Source organism: Ciconia boyciana, chromosome 5 (assembly GCF_034638445.1).
Source record: "Ciconia boyciana chromosome 5, ASM3463844v1, whole genome shotgun sequence".
Classification (NCBI taxonomy): domain Eukaryota; kingdom Metazoa; phylum Chordata; class Aves; order Ciconiiformes; family Ciconiidae; genus Ciconia; species Ciconia boyciana.
This window is the reverse complement of record NC_132938.1, coordinates 63,942,458-63,949,874: the sequence shown is the minus strand read 5'-3', so window position 1 is coordinate 63,949,874 and position 7,417 is coordinate 63,942,458. Positions and strand designations below refer to the sequence as shown.

The window sequence follows — 7,417 nt, the reverse complement described above, 5'->3', positions numbered from 1 at the left end:
TGGTTAGCTGAGATAGTTGCAATGTAGATAGATAAAAAGGAATTCTTCAGGCCCTGTGTCCCTGGAAAGGGCTGATAAGGAGAAACTGCACAAGAACCACCTAGTTTTGGATATGCAAGGAAGGTATGAGCAAGACAAAAATGGACTGAGCATGCGTAAAGACAAAGTTCAGTCAGCGGTCAGAGTGATGAACACTACTGACTTAGTCCAACGACCACCAGACGATCCCTAATGACCACCTAAGGACTTAAGTACGCATGCACCAGAGATGTTTACATATATTAATGAGTTCCAAGAAATCTCATGTTTATATAAATTAATCTTATGAATATGTATGATTTTGCAACATATAACCTCTGTGATCTTGCTTGTTTGTTGGAGCACTTATGGTGGAGCGATCCCCAGTGCTGCCCAGCGCTGTAATAAAGGATGCCTGCTTAATAGTAACTCCGTTGCTATTGAGTTTTATTTTGGGAGCACTCTGAAACTCCGATTCACCTGTTGGGAAATTTGGATTTTAAAGGGTAGTCTCCACGAATTTTGTTTCAGCTTTGGCGACCCAGATGGGACCCTCTCTGTCTGGCTGCAGGAGCCCCTGAGTCGGAGACTCCCTTGTCCGGCCCCGGACACTTCTCTGGAGGAACTCCCCGATTCAGTGAATCCATGCAGGGATAGACAAGGAGCACTGGTAAGAAACGCATTCTTTTTGAGTTTTGGGACCGGTCATTTGAAGCTATTCATAAGTCGCAGTTCGTGAGAACCTCGCCGGGTGGCATACAAATTGCATCTACGATTCGTACTGGCTGTTTGGTTGGTATGGTGCGTGATTTGTATTGATCATTTGGTTAGTATGGTCGTTCGTTTGTGCATTTGTATCTGATTTTGATTTACATATGCGTATATGATATACGTATATGTCTGGCATACGCGTATTTGAAAATCTCTGATTACTCTGTGTCGACATTTACTATCTGGGGATAGTAGTTATCATGTGTAAGTGTTTGTGTTCTAGTTTTTGTTTTTGTCCTTGTGTTGTGTAAATTTAGAATGGGGAACCAGCAAGGCAGAATTCTGAAAAAAAGTCCTTTGGGCTGCATTATGGCTCACTGGAAAGATATTGGGGAACCACCTGGAGAGAGTATGAATCGTAAAACCTTGATAAAATATTGTAATCAGTGGTGGCTTTTATATAAGTTAGAGGATGGAGAAAAAAGGCCTTTTGAAGGGAACTTTGAAGTATAACACTTTGTTGCAACTCATGTTATTTTTGCAGCAAGAAGGAAAATGAGATGAGGTGGTTTATGCAGATAGGTTTTTCACTCTGCGGAATCACCCTGAGTGGCAGAAAGAATGTGGAATTAATTTGGCACGCCAGGACCCTATGGGCTTGGCGATAGAAAAGGAGAGAAATAAGCAAAATGAGATATTGAAAAGGTGTTGTTCAGCATGTAGCATTGGACAGAGACGTTTGAAAGTTGGTTCGCAGAATGAAAGGTTAGAGGATGTGGATGCAGTGTTTCGTGAACCAGAGAAACAGATAGTTGTGAGAGCAGCTAGAGCTCAGGTACAGGCGCTGGTGCTGGCTGGGACTCTGCCGGGAACAGTGGACCAATTCTGGCTGGGACCCTAACCACATGGGAACCAGGGATTTACTAGTGTGGTACAGGGAATGGATTGTGTACGGAATAAGAAATGCTATCCCAAAATCAGTAAGTAATATTTCTGGTTTTAGGACAGTTGGTTGATGATATTAGAAGGAAATTACAGAAAGTGCAAGGGGCAGATGCAAGGGACTTGGAAAGGTTATTGGAAACTGCTTGGCAAGTGTATCAGAATAGAGATAGTCAAAAGGAAAAACAAATGGGTAAAACAATTGCTAATGCTACAGTAGCTGCTTTGCGCACCGTAGAAGGTCAGACACCCCCTCGGACCAACACCAATGAGGGAAGAGGAGTTATGAGAAGTAGTGCAAGTGCCCCACTTAGAGGGAATAGAGGAAATCAACCCCTCTTGAAAGATCAATGCGCTTATTGTAAACAACTGGGGCATTGGAAAAGAGATTGCCCGAGACTGGGCAAATCGGTGATGGTAGCCAACACGGAAGAAAACTGACAGGGACCAGGGGAATCTTCCCTAGTGGAACCCTTGGTAAAAACTCAGCTAGGGAAAGAAGAAAGACCTGTAGAATTTTTAATAGATACAGGTGCCACATTTTCAGTATTAAATCAGACTTTACTGCCCATGAGTAAACAAACTGTTAACATTGTGGGAGCAACAGGGCAGGTTGAGAGGGCTTTCTTTCTAAGACCATTGAAATTTAAAATTGGGAAAAGTGTAGGGATTCATAAATTCCTCTACCTGCCTGAAGCTCCTAGACCACTTTTGGGAAGGGACTTATTAGAACAATTGAATGCTGAAATAAGATTTAAAGATGGGGAATCGAATTTAAAATACCAGAAGAAAACCACATTGAAATTTTAAGTTTGGCTCTCACTGAACCCCAAGTTAGAGAAAAAGAAATTATGCAGGAAATAAAAGACCAGGTATACCCAGGAGTATGGGCCTTGGGAATACCTGGAAAAGCTAAAAATGCAAAATTGGTTGTTGTTAAACTCAAAGAAGAAGCACGACCCATTAGGGTAAAACAACATCCTTTGAAACTGGAAGATAGACGAGGAGTGAAAAGTATTATAGAAGAATTTATAAAATTCGGATTATTGACTGAATGCTCCTCAGAGTATAACACTCCCATTCTGCCTGTCAAAAAGCCTGATGGCAAAACCTACCGATTGGTACAAGACCTACAGGCAATAAATCGGATAGTTGAAGATTTGCACCTGGTAGTGGCAAACCCATACACATTATTGACCAGTTTAAAAGAAACCTATGAATGGTTCACAGTACTAGATCTGAAAGATGCATTCTTTTGCCTCACCTTGGCCCCTGAAAGCTGCAACTTATTTGCCTTTGAATAGGAAAACCCTGATTCAGGATGGAAAAAAAAAAACCCAACTAACCTGGACAATGTTACCTCAAGAATTTAAGAATAGCCTCACAATTTTTGGAAATCAATTGGCTAAAGAATTAGAGGTCTGGGAAAGGCCTCCAGGAAATGGTATCCTTTTGCAATATGTGGATGATATTTTGGTAGCTACAGAAAAAGAAGAATAATGTAAGGAATGGACTGTGAGTTTGTTAAATTTTCTTAAACTAAGTGGTTATCGAGTATCATTGCAGAAAGTCCAGATCTTGAAAAAGAAGTAATCTACTTGGGATTTGTGATTTCTAAAGGACAGAGACAGCTCGGGAATGACCGAAAATAAGCCATCTGCAGGACCCCCGAACTGACCACGGTAAAAGAGCTGTGAACCTTTCTGGGAATGACAGGTTGGTGTCGATTATGGATTTATAATTATGGACTTTTAGTTAAACCCTTGTACGAAGCCAAGAGGATGTTCAAAGAATTGAAACTGGATTTAATGAGAGCTCCAGCTTTGGGCCTGCCAGACATAACAAAGCCCTTCTGGTTGTTCTTATATGAGAGACAAGGAGTGGCTTTGGGAATTCTAGCACAGAGGCTGGGTCCTTATAAACGAGCAGTAGCATATTTTTCCAAACAATTGGATGAGGTTAGTAAAGGATGGCCAGGATGCCTTTGGGCAAGTTGCTGCTGTTGTTTTGATCATTCAGGAAGCTCGAAAATTGACTCTGGGACAAAAGATGGTTGTGCATACTTCCCATGTTGTAACTTCCATTTTGGAACAAAAAGGAGGACATTGGCTGTCACCATCAAGGTTTCTGAAGTATCAAGCAGTCTTGATGGAACGGGATGATACAGAAATCGTTACATCTGCTGTTATTAACCCCGCTTCTTTTCCAAGTAATAAGCAGGAAATGAAGACTGTTGTACATGATTGTATAGAAACCATTAAGACCGTATACACAAGCAGGCCTGATCTGAAGGACGAGCCACTGGAAGAAGCTGACCACACTTGGTATACCAATGGGAGTAGTTTTGTAAAGAATGGAGTTCGAATGGCAGGATATGCTGTGACCACCACAGATCAGGTGGTGGAAGCAAAGTCACTCCCTAAAGGCACATCTGCACAACGAGCTGAAATAGTTGCCTTAGTGAGAGCACTGGAGCTTGCCAAAGGATTGCAAGCGAATATATGGACAGATTCAAAATATGCCTTTGGCATAGTTCATGCTCATGGAGCAATTCGGAAGGAGCGAGGACTCTTAACCGGTCAAGGGAACTTTCAGAGGCTGTGCAACTTCCGTCAGCGGTGGCGATTATGCACTACAAAGGACATCAGAAAGGTAACACTGACAGGGAAGTGGGAAATAAATTGGCTGATTATGAGGCAAGGCAAGCAATGGAACAAGGTGAGACATTAAGTTTAATTCCTGAAAAATCTTTGCCACTACCTAAATCAGTTGAATATGATGAAAAGGATCAGAAGTTAATTACTGACTTAGAGGCTGAACTTGGCCTATCAGGATGGGCAGTGTTAAAAGACAACAGGCTAATAATTCCCTTTAGACTATTGTGGGGACTGACAAAGACTGAACATGATAAAACTCACTGGAGAACTGAAGAGAAGATAGTGGCTAGAAATTTGTCTCAAACTGTGAAAAGTGTGGTTGACAGCTGTGAGATGTTTGAAAAACAGCCCAAAGGTAGAAAATCATGTAAAATTTGGAAGCATAGGCAAAGGAAATGTCCCATGTCAAAACTGGCAAATAGACTTTTCGGAGCTCCCTAGAAAACAGGGGTATAGGTATCTGTTGGTGTTAACCGATACCTACTCTGGATGGCCTGAAGCCTTCCCTTGCAGAACAAATAAAACCCAAGAAGTAACAAAAGTTTAAGAGAAATTATTCCTAGGTTTGGAGTGCCAGAAGTTATCTCCTCTGACAGCGGGCCACACTCGTGTCACAGGCAGTTCAGCAAGCCAGTAAATTTTTAGAAATTAATTGGAAATTGCATACAGCCTACCACCCACAAGCAAGTGGATAGGTAGAGAAAATGAACCACATGATAAAAACACAATTGAGCAAAATTTGTCAAGAAACGAAGTTGAGATGGGATCAGGCCCTCCCAATTGCATTATTGAGACTTCGAAATAAACCAAGGACTAAAGGGAAATTGAGTCCCTTTGAGATTTTATATGGGAGACCATTTCAAACCAGATATCAAGGGCAAGATCTCACCTAAGTAGGGGAAATTAGCTTACAACAATATCTAATAGCATTAGGAAAACAATTACAAGAAGTAAATAAATTAGTAGTATCTACCAGAGCGTGGGGTTTAGATTCTCCAGTGCACCTGTTTAAACCTGGGGATTGGGTTTATGTTAAAAATATTTCAGGTGACCCTCTTGAAGAGAAATGGAGTGTTCCTTTTCAAGTTCTGCTCACAACCTACACTGCAGTTAAGCTTGAGAAGCACGCCACGTAGATCCACTATTCGAGAATTAAGAAAGCACCTACTGGACCATGGAGATCTCAGCCTACAGGACCAATGTCTGTAAGATTGACCCAAAATTAGTTTTCCTGATGCTGCTATGCGCTTGTTTACTAGTGTGCAAAAGTCTATGTGAAGAGGATGCTAACAATTTAATGTTAGAGCTCATTCAAGGATTTGGTAAACTGCGAAATTTGACAAGCGTAACTGCTTGCCTCCCAATTCCTCAATCTGCAGGCCAACCTATCCCATGGGGAATCATACCTGTGAATTTGACAATGCTAGAATATTACGACAAAATGACCCAAGAATTGAACAAGGCTGGAGTAAGATACTATTTAGACCAGAAAGGAGATTGCAGGGATAGAGTTTTGAATGTACTACAAGATTCAGTGACCATAGGAAACAAAACTATAGTTGCTAAACCAAGAGGAGGAAAATGCCCTAAAGGTTGTAGTGAAAAGGATTTTGGCTTTGTATCAGGAGGAGGAACTGCCCTGGGTAAATTAGTAATGTGTATTTTCGATTCAATTCCAAAGAGAAAAAGGTGAAATCACCTGAATGTGAGAAACTTAGACAGCTTCCCAAAACTTGGGTTAAGCCAGTAGAGGGATTTTGGAAGTATATAGGAAATAACGCCTGGTGCATTGATTGGAGTATGAAGCCAATGTTTGATATTAGTAGGACAAATTGCAAGTGCCTCACAAAGGTAAGTCAGCCTTTCCACTTTGGAATTACAGCAGAAATGCGCTCAAAATAATTCCCAAGAATGCAGGCAAAAGATTCCTTCTCCTGGCTACACTGTGTGGGTAACATCAGACAGATATTGGACCACTCGATTGAAACTAGAACCAATAGAGCGACAAGTAACCCTAGGACTTCTGACACTCTGTCCAACTTGTAAGCGAAGTCCAATTAAAACCACTTATTGGAAAAGTGAAACAAGAACCAGAAGGCGATTCATGGGCAGGGCCTACCTCTGCTGTTGGAATTCAGCTGGGGAATTCAAAGTTTTTGTTACCAGGATTAATGGCATTAGAAAATAGAATACTGATAGATAATTTGACTTGGCAAGTAGAGGCACTATCAAGAGCTATCCAGAAAGGGTTTCAAATTATTAACAAGCAGGTTCAAGCAAATACTAAGATGACCATACAAAACAGGTTAGCATTAGCTTTACTATTGATTAAAGAACAAGGGGTATGTGGATACTTAAAATTAGATACAGAACATTGCTGTGTCCACATACCCAATGTGACTGATGATTTGCAAAGACAATTAGATGAGATGAAAAGAGTAGCAGAAGATAGTAAAACTCTCCGAGAGACTGCAGAAAATAATTGGCTAAATAAAATTCTGCAAACCCTAGGAGGATGGCCACTGAAAGGATGGCTGGCTACATTATTAGAAGAGCTAATTGTTATGATAATAATTGTTATCATCCTTGCCATTTGTGTTGGCTGTGTAAAGCAAATAATTGAAAGAAATATGTAGAAGTAGTAATGACTTTTAATTTAGAACCTTTGTAAAAGAATTTACAAGATTTAAAGAAAAAGGGGGAATGAAAAGAGCTAAAATCCCCAAAGACAAAAAGAAATGTTGTAAATATCTTGGTTGCTCAATGTTTCCTTTTAGTTTCCCTTTTGCAGATAATTTAGCCTAGCTTGCCAGTATTGTTGACCTTAAGTAAGGAAGCTTAAATAGTAAAACTGCTAACGAGCATTCTTTATTTGAAGGAAACCTACATATGGTCTTTCCCCCCCCAATAATAATCATTAGAGTAAGAATGCTTTGCCTGTGTTAAATCCTTGGTTAGCTGAGATAGTTGCAATGTAGATAGATAAAAAGGAATTCTTCAGGCCCTGTGTCCCTGGAAAGGGCTGATAAGGAGAAACTGCACAAGAACCACCTAGTTTTGGATATGCAAGGAAGGTATGAGCAAGACAA

General features: G+C 40.6%; 1 pseudogene; it reads left to right on the top strand.

Moving 5' to 3' along the window:
* The first annotated feature begins 3,130 nt into the window (after nt 1–3,130).
* Nucleotides 3,131–5,537, top strand: LOC140652519 (uncharacterized; annotated as a pseudogene).
* The last annotated feature ends 1,880 nt before the right edge of the window (nt 5,538–7,417 follow it).